Below are 16,653 nucleotides of genomic sequence, written 5' to 3'. Positions count from 1 at the left end.
AATTCATTGAGACGTGTGGCGTGCCTGTCACGTGAGCCAACGCACACAGCTGAGTGCTGACAGTGATCTTTATGGGTTGGATGATTTACATACAGCTATTAGGCTGGGGCTGTTTCACAGCCTGGAGCAGCATGGGAGGTTGTGTGAGGCTGTTTTGGGCAGGAGCACAGATAATGTGTCATCATCTATCACTACCGTTTTATGGAGCACACAGAGGCAAAATAAGAGCACTAAACAAATACATACAAGTGCATACAGACAGAAGCGCACATACACACACAAACACATACTCGCTCTAATCCCTCCACCCATCCATCCAACAGTGTGCCGTTAAGAGCCTGACTCCAGCTGTAGTTGTCAGTTGGTTTAAAGGGAGTGTAATCACCAATGGAGATGAATTAGCATGTGAATGCCAGCAGCACAGAGTTGAGTTGGGGGATGAGATGGGGGGCAGAGCTGGGATGGCCCCTGGAGGGGGAAACCTGATCTCCCTCAACGCCCCGCTCCTCCTCGGACAGCATGTACGGCACCGCCTCACCAGAACCACGCTGCCCCTCTGGCGGTTGCTATAGAAACCTCCCCCGAGGAGGTTTCATTTGGGTGGAAGGCTAGCTTCCATTGTTTTTGAAACATTGACATATTTGAAAAAGTTGTTTCTGAATTATTATGAGGCCCTTGTATGTTTGTCATTTACAAAAAAAGGCTTTTGGTCTTTAATGAGCCTATAACACACCTTGCGTATGTTGTTTACAGTTGTGTGTGTGTAAGTATGTGTCTGCCCATATGCGTTTCACAGTGCATCACATCCCCTGCCCACCCACCCCCACCCCCACGCCTACATCAGGCCTTGTCTGTGTGTCCCCAAGGGAATCCTGAGTGACAGATGTCTGTTACCCGACGCCAAGTGAATTAGCCCAGTGTGACTCTGTGCCAGAGGGGGGCCAGCCACAGGCCTGCCTGCCTCTGCGAGCCTCAGGGGGTAGGGGCGTGTGGTGGGGGGGACAGTACCGGGACTGTGCTGGGCTACAAAAGCCTTACCTGGCATTCCTTAGCAAAGGAGCAGACAGCACAAAGGCATGATCTATGAGAGGAGATAAGCGCTGCCTCTAGAGCTCTGGCACTGATAGGCTGCCAGGCCTCGCACACTCCAAGAGTGGAGATGAATGAATGTGCCAGGCAAAGCATACAGCCAGCATGAGTATCTGCATGTCTGTTTTTTTCTGCCTAGCTTGAGAGCTTGTGAGGACAGAAGCACTGTATTAACTAATGAATAGCTAAAATGGTCCATGCGGTGCATGCCATGTGATAAGCACTGTTGTAGGTTTTAAGAGAATGTCCTGACGTCACAATGTTCAAAACTGGCATAAACCATAAGCAAAAGTCTTGATTAGCATGTGGAGTTCCTCTTTTATATTTTCATTGGATTCTCTGTTGTATTATTACCAGCCTTTTTGCACTTTTCCTCTCCAGGCGTCATTCTTCCATCTTCTCAGGTCATGCAGCTCTTTATCTCTCACAGGTTGGAACAATGAACTAACCTATTTTTTCTTCTCTCTCTTCTGGGATGTGTTTTTTATTTGTGCGAGATGGAAAATCCTAATCCTTACTTTACTCCTTCACAATGCCTTAACAATCCACACTGTCCTCTCTGCCTGTGAGGCCACTCCCTAAGGTAATTAGTTGAATATTTCTTCAAAGAAAAGCTATATGACCCCTGTGTGTCCAGATAAAAGGCCAGTATGGCACTGTGGCCGCCTCTCTTGCTCAGTCACAAGGCTCGAGAGTACTCCAGCAGTCTGCCACAACGCTCACAGGATCTCTCAGGCTAATAGGATTTGATATTGAAAAATGACCTCCAGCAACAGAGTGTTTTTCAGATAGATACCCCCCTTGCTGTCTTTCTTTCTGCTCATCATATCCTCTGTGTCCCCCTCTCTCCTTTTCCTCAATCTCTGAACTGTGAGGGTTTGTGAAATCTGTGTACTTGTTTTTTCTCGTTCAGGGTCCAGCTCTCATTGTCAGTTAGAATTTGTGTCAATTTCTTCTGTCAAGACACAACCACGGCCTTGCATCATATCACAAGCCCCTCACAGACAACTCGTAATGTATCATCTATTATTTACGTGCCTGATGGAAAATGCAGCTGGTCTGGCTTTGTGTGTCCTAAGTGTATTGTCTGCAACTAGTCCACCCTTCACAGCGGCATTTTGAATAATTGAGACCACAAAATGTTCAATCTAAAACAACCTAATGGGGAGAATGGCCACCTTTTTTATGTGGATGTCCATTCAGTGTTGATGGTAAAGGTTGTATGTAAGCAATAGATTTCTCAGTTTCTGCTGTATTGACCGTGAAAGCAGAGTTTGCCGATGCAAAATCCTTTGAAGTGAAAGTGACGTTGTAGGATGTGAGGAACATTTAAAGGCTGCGATTTAAGCTTGACTTGTATAGTCTCTGCCTCTGGATAGCCGGGGCCACCATCAGCACTGATTGGACATCCACTGGTTGGCAGCGGATTTCCCCTTTTTTAAGTGTGTCTAAAAACACCATCAGCAACAGAGTACAATAGATAAATGAAATTGTGTTCCTCTGTTTATGTTACCTAATGCATGCACACAGTGTTTGATAAATTGGCTTGGAAGACACAGGGAGTTTGTCTGTCACCTGAACCCAGCCTGTCACTGGATGGCTGTGCTGTCTGCTGCCATTTACTGTACCATGAAGATCCTTCATACTGTCACTGTAGAATAATGTTTTCACCCAGAAGCTGGGATTCATTTCTCTCTTCAACAAGCACTTGAGTATGCCGTGCGTCGCTGTTTGTGACGGGGTGTGTTGGGGAAACGGCAAGTTTCTAATAGGTGAGACAGTGTAGAACTGACCTTGATTCAGAGACATAGCCTCCCTACTGGACAGAATCAATAGTTTTTGCACACTGTCCTTAGTCCCAATCGTCTGCTCGGACACACACGCAAACACACACACACACACAGACACAGATCCATCTCCAGGCAGCGATCAATAACCATAATCTGTTTCTGCCCATCGCCAGTCATGCAAGCCAGGCGTGTGCATGTGCGCGTGTGTGTGTGTGCATGTGCGCGCATGTGCGTGTGTGTAAGCAGAAAGAAGAGAGGGATGCCTGATCCTTTCAGTGCTGAAGTCTGTCATGTTCCCTCACAGGCTCGTGTGAGCATATCTACAGTCCCCTGAATGCCAAAACAAAATGTACATAATTTCAATGGATGTATACTGAAAACATAATGGATATGATATCCTGTGTGCACTCCTTTGTTTGCTGTTGCTGCACCCCACCCCAACCCGGCGCCATCATAATTATTACAGCATTGGTAATGACACATTCTCACACCCCTTCTGAGCAAGTTATTGTCCCACTCTCACTGTGTCTTTGTCCATCGGCAGTGCGTTCTTTTGTGTACTGTAAGATTCCTCACCTAACGGAGATGAAAGTGCGCCTGTATGCATGATAGGATGTCGTGAATAGGATCTGCCATGTTAGTGTTGTCTCACATGAATTATTTAGCATCGCTGATAGGTCTAATTTGCCAGCTGTTGTGCCATAACTGTCGGCAGTCTCATAGATAATACTCAGCATATATCACTGTGGAACACAGTGCTTGACTGGGCACAGTGAGACGCCAAGCTAGTCATTATATGCTGGTTTCATGCAATGGTCTGGGCTGATAGGAGTATAACTAGCCAACTTCCTGTTTATGGAAACAGGTGTGACCAACTAAAAGGTTGCCAACAGAGTAAAATTCTTCAAGGGAGGCCTAATAAATCTCCATGACACGTTGTGCAACTTCTATTAACTATCAAGTTGTGTATTCGTATTTACAGGATACAAACCTTTTAGTTGGAGGCATGTTGGCTGTTGTGGAGTTAATAGGTAGTTGGGGTTAGGGGGCCATTTCTGAGTTGAAGTGTCCCTGCTTGGAGTTTGCCAGGGTGGTTTGGGCAGAGGCTGGCATTGGCTTTGATAGAGCGGTTGAGAGTTTACGCAGTATTTGGGGGGCTGCGCAGAGAGGAGGGGTCTCTCCCCCACTGAATGTTTTAACCTAATCCCATTATCAGTGTAGCGCACTGCCTCCCATCTCTTCCCACTCCTTAAACCCTACCCCCCTCCTGCCCAGCTCTCCAGCTGACCAGCTGTTCCTGCCGGGACTCACGACAATGTCCGATGTGTTCAGATGACTGAGTACACCCCCTGCCCTCCCTCCCTCCAACACGCACACACAAATACACAGAGCGCAGTCCATGCACAACCAAAGCAATTGCCTAGCCCATTGCTGGAGCCTACGAGGACCTTGAGGGAGGAGGGTGTTAGTTAGGAAAGAAGGGGGTAGCGCTGGGGATGAGGAGGGGGCAAGCACAGGCCTGTCAAACCAAGAACCCTGACTCAGGAGGCAGCCCAGCTCGGATGGCATATGGCGTCTAGCTTCATACAACATGCAAAAGTATTCTCTCCTTTGCTGCCTCTCCCCCCATCCCCCCACCCCCCTCTCTCTGTCTCCCTCCCCTGCTGCTAATGCAGAATGACTCATAGCATTACTCCCCCCCCACCCCACCCCACCCCCTCAACCCCCGACATTAGTTCCTCCTCCTCTTGCCACCCAGCCTGTAACAAAAGGCGTCCGCTGCATGGCACCCACACCATGAAAACCCTGGGGGCCCGGTCTGAGCATGGGGGCCGCCCCTTTTAAACACAGGTAGAGCAGGCATGGAACCAGACGGCCAACAGCAGGGACCCAGAGCCCCGCCTGGGGTAGCGTACACACACTGCTGGTGTCAAACGTCTGTGCCTGTTAGCGTGTTTGTGTTTGTATGTATACGGTAGCTGCTCTATTTTGTGGTGCCTCTGGTGTAACTGAAACGCGGGTGTGTCTATAAGTCTTTGAGCACAGTGTGTTCTGTTTGTGTGTAACTGCAACCTTTCTGAGAAATAAGGATCGTCTTTTATTTACCATAATAATAGAAGTGCTACTTTTAAGTGTAATTTAACTCCAGGGTTAATTAGGTTTTTGGATTGTTATTTTCCTACTTTGATTAGATACTATTAATTAATAATTTTATGGTGGGCGGGAGCTTTCAGCTGCCAGAATAAGCCAGCTTTTCTACACTACATAGAATAATAACAATAAAATATATGTTCAACTAGCACTAGTAGAAACAGCATATCATGGTGTAACCCCAAAAATGTCATGCTCTGTGTATTTTTAAACTTGAACCCCCACCCTCACGCCCCTCCCCTTCTCTTGCCGTCTGTTCTGCATTCATGTCTGACATCTGTGTGTTTGTGAGCGGCAAAGTGAAAGCCAGCAAGCCAGTTTTGTGTGGGGCCGTCCAACCTGTCCCATCCCCGACTCAAGTATGAGTATCGGGTAGAATAGCGTAAACAAGACTCTCACAATCATGTCATGATGTTATGTATTTTTGACAACTGCTTGGATTCTGTCCATTTTAGAGCATATTAGTATATTCTATATGGGAATATATTATAATTAACTTACTACTAATTACTTGCTCAGGCAGAGTCTTGAAGAATGTCCACTATTATCAACTTGATCTCACATTACAGATCGTTTTTGTTTTATTGTTTACAAAAGTATACATTGTTTACAAAAGTATACATTACCAACGGGCATAGAACATACAAGTGTATGTGGTTTTGTGCTTGTTTTTTAAATGTTGGGCATTAAACTAATAAATAAAAAAATATGTCAGCAGTGAAAAAAATTACAAGTGATTGAGTGTCTTTTTCTACAGACACAGTCCAGAAAGCATAGCAATACAGGTTGCTGTTTCTTTTAATGCTATGTTTTCATACTGCTGCTGAAGAAAAATCTCCTAGTTCTACTTGGAGAATTCCCACCAACAGACAAAGAGCAAAGCGCGATTTTTATTGCTTTTATTACGTTTTGTGTACACTTTTTGTGAACATGTTGGCCCAACTGACTAAAATTTGCGACTAATATGTAAAGGAATGGCTGCCTGCGTTGATGTGGATGGCAACACTCATCAAGACCCTACTCTTGTCCTTACTAATGTCCTTGCTAAATATCAACAAAAAATGTAATTTGCTATAAAGACACTCTTGCTAATAGGTCAGTGGTCTCTGTGTCCATCAGCCAGAATAACCTGAACCCAGTGTCACCACTGGACTAGTACCCACTGCATTTCCGTTAAGAAGACAAGTTCATTGTGATTGATGTGTGGTGGTGCTGCTTCTAGCGCGGGTGTAAAAACCTGTCTGTCTGCTTTAAGTGATAAGCATCCAGCTAGCCATTCCATCTGTTCCCCCTAGCCCTGTTTAATTAATGAACTTTCTTTCTCCGCCCCGTTGCCAGCCAGCGCAACACTAAAGCAGAAGCTGTTAGCCCTCTCAAGTTATCCAAATGGATGCATGTTCTTGTCCCCCCCTCCTCTTTCTCAATGGGTGCGTTCTCATTGATTAGTTATGTTTTGTTTTCCCCTCTTTTGTCTCAGGGTTCTTGAAGGGAGGGTTAATGAGCTTTCCTGGCAAAGCCGAAGCGCTTGGAATCCGGGGATAAATGGGAATAATTTAGTTGTTGTTGTTTTTTTGTTTTTTTTTGGCAGAGATGTAAAGCCTCGTGCCACTGTGTGTGTTTGTGTGTACTTTAATGATATTGTTTGTTTGTTTGGATGTGTATGAATGGCTTTGAGGCAAGGTATATTGCATTTCGTCCCCGCTGGTCCATTATTCCTCTTCAGAAGCAGCGAAGCTGGAACACTCTTTAACAGTTGGGTCTGTCACTATTCATCTTTCAGCCGTCTCAGCACAACTCTTGTCCTGTCCTCCTTTTTCACCAAGTGCTCTCTCCCTTCCTTTATGTCCCCTCTTCCTTCCGTGTCTCTTATTACAAGGCAGTGGACAGCCCTTTGTCGAGCTAAAGCTGCCCTCTTTTGTTTGTGCGGCCTTTTTTATCCTTGTGCTAATCGCCATGGTCGTGTGCCTGAGTCAGACCCCATATTTCACGCTCGGCTCTCCTTTGTTTGACACACCGCCCCTGATAAGAATCCCAATTCTAGGGCCTCTCTGATATTGAAATCCAACAGCGGCGTAGAAAGGGCCTTCAATCATCCATTATCTGTGCCCCAGTGATTACCATTCAATCTCCCAGGATCCAGGCTCCTCATCACCGGCCCCAGAGCTGCGGCGTCCCCTGAAGGAACCCGCATCCCTTAACGCCTGCGTCACATGCAAGCACATCCATAGACATTTCTGATGCCGTCTTCAGACAGCCCTGCATTGAATGCTGCTGGGAAATGTCAGGGAAATGTCACTCACCGTTCTACGCTGGAATCTCTTGGTCTCTGATTTGGGACTCCTGTGAAGACACCTTGTGACATTATTGGGTTTCTTTGTCCCTAAATGGCCATTACATTTTCTATTCTTCTTATTTTTTTGTTCGAAGACTGCTCTTTTTGGTTTGCACGGGTTGTGTTGCTTTTAATGTCACAGACTTAATTGGCTGTTTTTAAGAAGGAATTAGTTGATTATTTATAAGTTGCACATTAATGCCTCTTTAAATGGTTCAAAGGCACTGTCTGCTCCTCTGCTAGCCTGTGGCCATTGTTCTCTTTTCGAGGATGTCCTTGTGCCTCGCAGCATTTGCATTTTTGCACTAAATGGTATTTTCTGCATTGACAGACAAGGCAACGGCAAACAAAGCAATAACAGAAACAAAACATTTAAGTATGCATCGCTGTGCATTGTCTGCCTCTTCTTACAGAAAGCAGCCTTTGATGTGTTAATACTGATAGTCTGTGTTTCATTGTCAAGTGGTGGATGTGGCTGAGAGAGAAGCACTGAGAAATATTGGCCAAATCTTCCTCACTGCAACAGGCTGTAATAATATTGAGTCGAAGTCGAACAAAGAGAAAGTATTGTTGGTTGCAGACACAGGCACAACACATTCTAATTCGTATCTTCACAACTAAATGCATCTTTGTCATACAGTAGTAGCACATTAAAATAAAGATTGATACTACGTATGATTCTAATGTTAATAAAATGTTAGAAAAGCTTTGTGATGCAGATATCCACTTATCTGACACTCTGTTTAGATGCACAACAGCTCTCAGCACCTTTTTGTTTAATGTAGTGTACACATCTTCATTAGTTATGTATAGCCTCTAATTACTATTGATGAGACTCTAGCTGATTTGGGTACAAATCTATAGCTTTTGTTATTCTAATGAGTGTTATTTACCCTCAGATCTCTGAGCCAGGGGGCTTCGGAATGGGGCTTTGTGCATGCAGATATAGCCGGGGAAGCTCTAGCTACACCCACTTGTTTTTGTATCTGCCGACTTTGACGAAATCCAGTCTCTCTCCCCCCCCCCCCCCCCCCCCCCCCCCCCACACACACACACACACACACACACACACACACACACACACACACATCATCACCCGTCTGCATGGACCTATAGCACTTCCCGCTCCTCCATCTGTTTTTGTCCACCCATGAAAAGGTCCATTATAATCTGCAGGATGCACAGTTGATGTGCCGCTTGAGCCAATCAAGGCAGTGCGCTGAACTTAGGCCTCGAATCCAAGAGGCTCCAACCCCTCCTCCAGGTTCATTTTGATTATCTGGGCTCTCTGAGATCTTCAGTTGAACAAGTTTTTATAACAACATTGTCTCCATCATCCCTTTCCCCCCCCTATAAAAGCTCCCCGTCTGAATTGGGCTCTATGCGTGCCCAGTGGATGATGGCAGGCTCCTGATTAACCCTGGAGTGACTAGCTAATGTCATTGAAGGAGGGCCACCTGGCTGTGAGACTGTACAGTCAGCTGCCACTGAAGGGCCAGAATAGGAGACGACCAGGTGTTGGGCTCCAGCCCCCCTAATTGTTGCCATGTAATAGCCTGCTTGACTGCACAATATAGCCCAGGGGCGAGGATTAGGAAAAAGCTGTTGCCAACACAAAAGTCCATTTTGTTTTTTGCCCAAGGTTTTATGTGTGGGTTTCTCTCTATGTGCATGCTTATGTGTGTATACATATATACATCCCCTTTGCGGTCGTCCTCATCCATTACAATACCAGCAGGTAGAATACTGGGAACCTTTTCCTGGCTGTTACCCAGTCCGTCATAGTCCCAGCACATTCATTTTAGACGTACTCAACGACTAGATGGGAAAGGATCTTAGAAACCAAATATATGTACCGATTATTGACGGTAACTATTGCAGACTTATTTTCAATGCTCAATGTACAGAAAGTCACAACACATAATTTCTTGAATCATATATCACATCCTCAACAACAACATGGTATGAGCAACCTTGCCTGGCTGGTGTCTTCATATGCTGTTTTAAGGTAATCACAACAGAATTGATTGAAATATGTCCAAAATGCCAATGTGAGGCTAAATGAAATCACTCTTGTCCCCAGTAACTAACCTTCCCTGCCCTGTGCATTCAGCATGGCTGGGATCATATGTAACCCAGCGCTAATCATTATCATTCCCGCTAAATGCCTGGCATTTTGCATAAGGCCAAGCAGCCTAATTGGCCCGATGAACCTTTCACAGGGGGGGCAATGGAGGAACAAGAGATTTCACATGCAGCACACCTTGGCGGGGAAGCAGACAGAGGTGCTTGGCGTTATGGCATCACAGTTATTCTGACGCACATGCCAAAAGCATCATTAAAATTGCATAAGCCTCTGTTCATTTTGTTTTAATATTTCAGCAGTGCTTGTCTGAACAGTGTTACCATGGGGTTAAAATCAGAGCCATTTGGCATGACCCGGAGTTGGCCCACTCCATATCAAGTGTCAGAGTGTTTTTCTAGATGTGTCAAATAGATTATAGAACATCAGGGAATTTGATTGCTGCCGTGCTTCGATGTGGGCACAGGTGGGTTTGTGTTTGAGTCTGTTGCCTGCTGATGATTATCCCTCTTTAAATTTACAGAAAGTTGAAGAAAGAAGAGGTGAAATGCCTCATAAGTAATCTGATGGTTTTCAAGCGAAGTCTCGGTCGAGTGTGCCCTTCCCGGTTTCATCTTTGACTTTTTTTATTAAAAGTTCAAATTGAGATCAGATAGATGCTGTTGTCCCCTGTCTTGATTCTGAACAATTCAAATATCAGGAACTGGAGGAAGAAAATAGGACGCATATTCACCTCAGATAACTCATAAGATGCACACCTTTGTCCTGACCTAATAATGTTTCCAGAAGGCTGAGGCATTCATGTCACTGTCCATCGTCACTGACAAAGGAGACCTTCAGAGAGAACTCTCACCCAGCCAGTTACAGAACTGTATCTGTTAATCTTCATCCCTATGAGCCTTTGCTCATCTTATTATGACTTTCTGTTAATGCACGGTGGGGGCCTGTGTGACTGTCTGGCTGTAATGGGCCTGTGTTTGATTAATCATGTCGATCCATTGTGTTTCACATCTAAGGCTGCTGTGTTACGACTCATCAATGGAGACCAGAGTCCTTTGAAAAGGAGATTGGTTACAGACTCAGCTCATCTGAATACACAAGCCCAGTAGGCTTTGATGGCAGTCATGTTGTGTTGAACAAATCACGCTACAACAAATTATGATGTCACCAGGTATCTTGTGACCATCGTGTTTCTCCGTGGTGTGAGGATGACTTGTTGCTTTATCATTTATGTTCTGTGAACCCCCAACAATCTGTCCTAACATAGTTTAGGGGTCAACATTGACTTTGGTGTAGGTGCTGTTCTTATGATTTGTTGGAAAGCAGAAATCGATTTTTAGTGTCCCCCAGAGGAATGGTGGGCTTCCAGAGACTTGAGAAAAAGGGTGACTACTTCCTCCAGTCAGCTCATAAATAACCTGGTCATGCCAGCTAGCAGACATCAGATTGTGTCTGCCGCAGTGGCAAACCTGTGTGAAATCACTGATGGGCAGTGATGATGTCACAGGTTAGGAGTGATGTCATGGCCATAAATCCCTGTCCCACTGTCTGAATGTGACATGGGTGGTAGAGAGGTGTGGAGGTTAGAGCTTAGAAAGCTCTTGCTGTGGAGAAACTCACCCCTCAGGAGGTGTCATTAACCTGGGCTTACTGTTTGACCCGACTCTGTTGGGGCTCTGAGCTCCAGTTTCCTAGACCCGCTCCTAATTAGGCCACTCTTCTAATACCTGCTATTTCTCTAGAGCATCTGATCTCCTGTATGTCTATGCACACTCAGAAAATGGACACACAAACACCTCCACTCATCATAATGCATCTGTGACACTTTCAGACATGTTCTGTCCTGCTGCTGTGTCTACAGAAAAAAAGCTGTTTAATGAGACACCAAGGTTTGAGTAGCTGCCATATAAAATGGGATTGGGACACACATGCACAATATAAAATCACCCTACTGGCTAGTTTCTGTCATACACGCCCTCACTTTATCCATCTCAATCTGTTGTTCCTTCCCACTATGCCATTATTCCTGCAGCCAGCTTTATTGCCACATTCACTCTCTCTGTCCCTATCTTTCTTTCTCTCCGTCTAAATGTCTCTGTCTTCCTCCCCGTCTCCCCATAATCACCTCACACCTCTGAGGGCCTCTGCTGAGACGAGCTTCACACCTCAGCCCTCGCTGTGACAACAGGTACCGCTGGCACTCACCGCCTGGCCTCTCTCCAATCAACACCTGCTCGGCTTCATCCCTCTTTCTTCCCTTCCTCTTTTCCATCTTCCCCACTCACTGCTCTCTGTCTCCGCCGTCTTTCGCCATAGTTCCATCCCATGTTTTAGTGTCTCTGCCAATTCTTTTCCCTGTGTATCCGCTCTTTACATTTCCCAGCCGCTCTGCCATTTTTCTGCTTCTTATCCCGCTTTCCATAATGAGCAACGGATCATCCATATGCAGTCTGATCCAGTTCTCCATAACAATGCCGCATGGAGATGGCACTGTGATCCCCTGTTGATTTAAACATTTCCGTGTGACACTTGTCTGCTTTCATTACCTCATATGGTTGCAGTGTAATGACTGGCAACAAAAGACTGTATGCAAGTCATTTAAAGGTGTGTCTAGCCTGACTTCTGCCACCAATCATTTTTCAAATCTGACACTTTTTCCTTTCTAGTTCACCACCTAAGCACGAGACTTAACACCTTAATATATTTTATTAATGGACAGTATGTGTACTATGATGTACTGCTATGAGAGTGCATTTGACGACGTGAGGCACTGTGCCTTTCAACAAAATATAATGACCACATCGGCTTTTTTACCCTGCTGCACTGGCACTGCTCCCACCCCCTTTCCTCTCAACAGGCCAATTATGTGACTGCTGGGGAGTCAATGGCAATGTGAGCTACTCCTGAGCTCTTCTCCTCACCAAGGTCAAGCTGATTGGCCCAGGTTAATGGGCAGATGTGGGGCTAAGAGAGGAGGGGGTCAAGCACCTAGAGGCACCCTCCACCTCATCTCTAAACTGTCCCTCTTCACTACAAGAGGCCTTTTTACCGCTAGCGCTTCTACAAACGGGATCAACCTTGGCTGCTGCCGTGGAGGCCCGAGAAGCGTAGGAGTGTTTCCTCCCCATGCATGGCAAACTTTTTGCTTTTATTATAGGGATTGAATCTTTTTAAAGGTTTTTCCCAGATGTCTAAGGTTTGGTGGTCGGTCACGTGTCCTCTTTGAGGATAATGTAAACATACCTCATATCCTTATCGTTTCTATGTTGGGTAGGTGTTTTTTTTTTTTTTTAACTTGATAAAAGCCTTTGTTCGTCTTTTAATCAGCCTTCTCGCACAGACAGCGTAGACAGGGTAGCCTGCACAGTTTCTAACAAGGATAAGGCATAATTCACAGAGAGGGACTTCTGAACAGCTCTGCCGTTCTCTTGATTGCTGAATATTGTTAGTGTGTCATTAACGACTGGCACTGCCCCAACTAGCTTTCAGACTGCTTAAAAAAATACACTCCTTGATTCAGAGTTCCTGAATAAATATTGCCCACTCTCCAGCCTTCCATTCCCTTCAAAAGTGCTAGAAAGAGCAACCTTTGGCGCACATATTTAACAGTCATCTTTTTGTAACCATTTCAATCTTCTTTCAGGGCCTACCACTTCACCAAAACTGCACTTACCGAAGTGGTGAATGATCTTTTGCTTACTATGGACTCAGATTCCACCTTTGCACATCTATTACTGGATCTCAGGGAAACTTTTGACATCATTGATATTTGTATACTCTTTGACTGACTGGAAAATACATTTGGTGTCTCTGGCCTTGGCACAACACAGTGCGGGTTCCTACATCAAAATGTTCTATTAATAATAAATAAATATGGAGTACCGCAGGGCTCTGTCCTCTGGTTTGCTGTCACCTGTTGAGGCATTTATATCCACTTCAGTTAGTTGCTTATTCTTTGATTAGGTTAGGCCTTGTACCTGTTATTATGTTACCATTTTCCCTCCAGCGGCAGTGTACGCCAACTTATAGTCCATGTTTGTCCTGCTGTGTATCGATCTATTACATCTTTGTCTGCTGTCGCTCTTACGCAGAGGTTTTCCATTTTTCTCTAGGTTTTTTTTAAGGAGGAATTTTTCCTACTCAAATTGGGTTCTATGGATAGAGGGTGGAAAAATGTGTGCTTTGTGATCGGGGCTATATGAATACAATTGACTTGACCTGACTATAAAACCTTCGTCATCAAGCAAAGAGATTTTAGCCTAGTCACTCAACATGATAAGGGCATCTTTGACAAAAGGGGTCAGGCACCCTGCTGCACCCGTCATCTGACTTAGAAGTGGATAGTAATGGAGCTTAAGAAGTGAAAAGTCAGTATGGTGCATCTTAAGACCCCTTCTAATGCTCTATTGCCTAATCTTCACCCTCTGCTGCCCTAATCAACAGACTAACGATGTGAGTCTCTATTGGTCTGCCTTGTTTATTCTGTTCAGTAGTGTATTTACTGGAAAACTAAATCAAAAATATTTTAAAAATAAAAACACTCTTCACAATCTTTTGTTGTTTTGTACAAACAAAGCACACAACAAGTGTTCCAGTCTGGGATTTTGGCAGACACTTGGGCTGAACCCATTTTAGTCTTCACCAGTCTCAAGTCCCTGCTGCTGACAGCCATCCCTACAGCATGATGGTGCAACCATTGCAATTCACTATGGGGATGGTATTCCCTATATTGCTTTCATCAGATATAGCACTGGTGTTCACTTGGCATTCAGATCAAATCCTTTTTTGTCACATCATGCTCTCAGAATCTCTGAACTTCCATTTGGCAAACTCCAGATGGGCTGTTGCCCGGTGGTCACCCGGTGGTCATTGGGTTCATTGTTTCCTGACCAAGACCTCTGTGACTTTTCCTGAGATTGGCCACATGGTGAGCTTTAGAAAGAATCGTGATGGTTCAAAACACATTACATTTCACAAAGATAGTCCATACTTGGCTCTTGGGGTGCCTTCAGTTTTCAAACTAATGCACTTGTAGTAGTTACTTTAACATAATCTGTGTTTTAAGGCAATTCTGTCTCATAGGTCTATGGAGCTCTTTGGATTTTATGGCTTGGTGTTTACTTTTTTACTTACAGGTGTGTGCCAGTCATTTTAACTGAACATAGGGCGAATCATGATGTAGACTAATAGCAAACATAGGTAAATTATGAGCATGAGCACACGTGGGATGGTTGATTGACAGTGGGCAGTTATGCATTAAGACGTGTTGCATCGCTCCAGCACTTAAACATGGATGTTAAAACACTTCAGTTGGTGTGTGCGTGTGCGTGTGCGTGTGCGTGTGCGTGTGCGTGTGCGTGTGCGTGCGTGCGTGCGTGCGTGCGTGCGTGCGTGTGTGTGTGTGTGCGTCAGAGGCCTGTGGTGGCGTGAGGCCTTTTGTCAGCAGGGGGACTGAGGAACACAAAGACAGAGGCTGGATGGTCAGGATGCTGCTCTCCAGAGAGACAGTTCAGAGGTCAACATCGGCCCTTTCAGGGAAGTGTGTGGGTGGTGTGTGTTGGGCCTACTTATGCACAACAGCCTATGTGTGAGCATGTGTACGTGTCCGTATGCGCTGGGAGGGGGGGACACGCGGCACAAAATTGATCCCGGTGGACAGGCATTTTCAGGACAGGTCCCTGTGGACGGAGATAGAAAAAGGGGAGCGAGATGATGATGAGGGTTGGTGGCGGTTGACGATAGGGTCCAGCAGGGATGGAGCAGCCTGCTAATGAAGAGCCATCTGAGGTCTCCATTCACCTTGAACATGGGCCACTGCAGCTGCCCTGACCTTGGCTTTGATCCACAAAGATGCTTGACCCCCACCATTCCCCCAGAGCAACCCCCCTGCCATCTGGAAGACACACATGCATATGTATACATACGTGCGTGCACACACCCACAGATACATATGCATGTACACGTCGGCTAACTCATACACACATGCGTATATGCCTTTACAAGTTCCATGTTGTTGGAATCTGTCTCTGCTGGTGTTTTTCAGAAACATAACACCATTTGTGGTCTTTTGCATGGACATTTTGTGTCCATGCAGTTAATAAACTGAATTAGTGCTTTCAACTTAATACTCCCTCCTCACCCACACCATGCCTTAACAACAACCTCCATGTCTTGAGACATCAGTCCACTAACTGAAGTTGTTTCACATTGGAAGTTTTTCGATCCCAATGTTTGCCACGCTCCATTGGCATTGGTTTCCCTCTCTTCTCCCTAATAGGAATGCACCGGCTTGGAACGACGGGGTTCCCAAAGTGGCGCAACACACTTTCCTCCCACACACTGGCTTGTCTTGCTTGCACCGGTTCAGCTGTAGATGACAGTTATGTCACGGGTGACTTGGGTTGAAGTCCATCTGTGGAAATGTAACCTGCCTGCAATTTCTTGTACTTTATCCCTAGCTTTTTGAGAATAATTTAAAGCACAAACTATAGAGGAGCTTTGAATTGAAGAAAAGGCTTTCACAACATAACATTTTCATAAAGTAGACCATTTAGTATTTTGTGATCCTCTTTCTAGAGAATGTTGTTACTTTCCCCGAGAAAAATAGGCTGGTGTCAGCGGGTTGGGTGTCCATGACATGGACATAGTCTTTGCATCTCTGTTCTGGAAGTGTCCATTGATTAAGTTACTGCATGGAGGCAGCCGCATCTGTGCAAATGCAGGGGAACAAGCTGTGCCCGTGGCTTAGTAATTAGAGACAAGCAGAAAGGAGAGGGAGTGCGAGAGAGAGAGAAGGAAAGATTATCCCTCACTGTGCATCAGGTCTGATTTCTGTGCGGCAATTTTTTACCCACAGATAGCATTGTACATTTACTTAAGTGAGCTGATTATGGCTCTCGCTTTCACTCATCTCCAAAATACCTTTTATTAGTCTCCCTCCCTCACCGCCATTCTTTCTCCCTAGCAGCCTGTCCTATATTATCTCTCAGCTCTTGATCATTCTATCTACCTTCATTTTATTCTTTGAAGTTTTTTTCTTTTTCTCTTCTCACCATAATCCATTTGTCTAACTTGGATAGAGGGCAGCGGAAGGAAGTGGTGGAGGAGAGGCGTGTGTCAGAGTCAGAGAGAGTGCCTGCTCCAGCTGGAGTCAATATTTGCTTTAGGAATCTCAATAACAGGCCTCCAGTCATCTGCATCTCTGATAA

The 16,653-nt window shown here is 45.2% G+C and overlaps 1 protein-coding gene across 1 annotated transcript in view; it reads left to right on the top strand.

Moving 5' to 3' along the window:
• Positions 1 to 16,653, top strand: part of ralgapa2 (Ral GTPase activating protein catalytic subunit alpha 2) — an 84,612-nt gene that overhangs the window by 58,962 nt on the left and 8,997 nt on the right.

Source organism: Cyclopterus lumpus, chromosome 22 (assembly GCF_009769545.1).
Source record: "Cyclopterus lumpus isolate fCycLum1 chromosome 22, fCycLum1.pri, whole genome shotgun sequence".
NCBI lineage: Eukaryota > Metazoa > Chordata > Actinopteri > Perciformes > Cyclopteridae > Cyclopterus > Cyclopterus lumpus.
The sequence above is the reverse complement of the archived record's forward strand: the minus strand, read 5'-3'. Positions and strand labels throughout refer to the sequence as shown.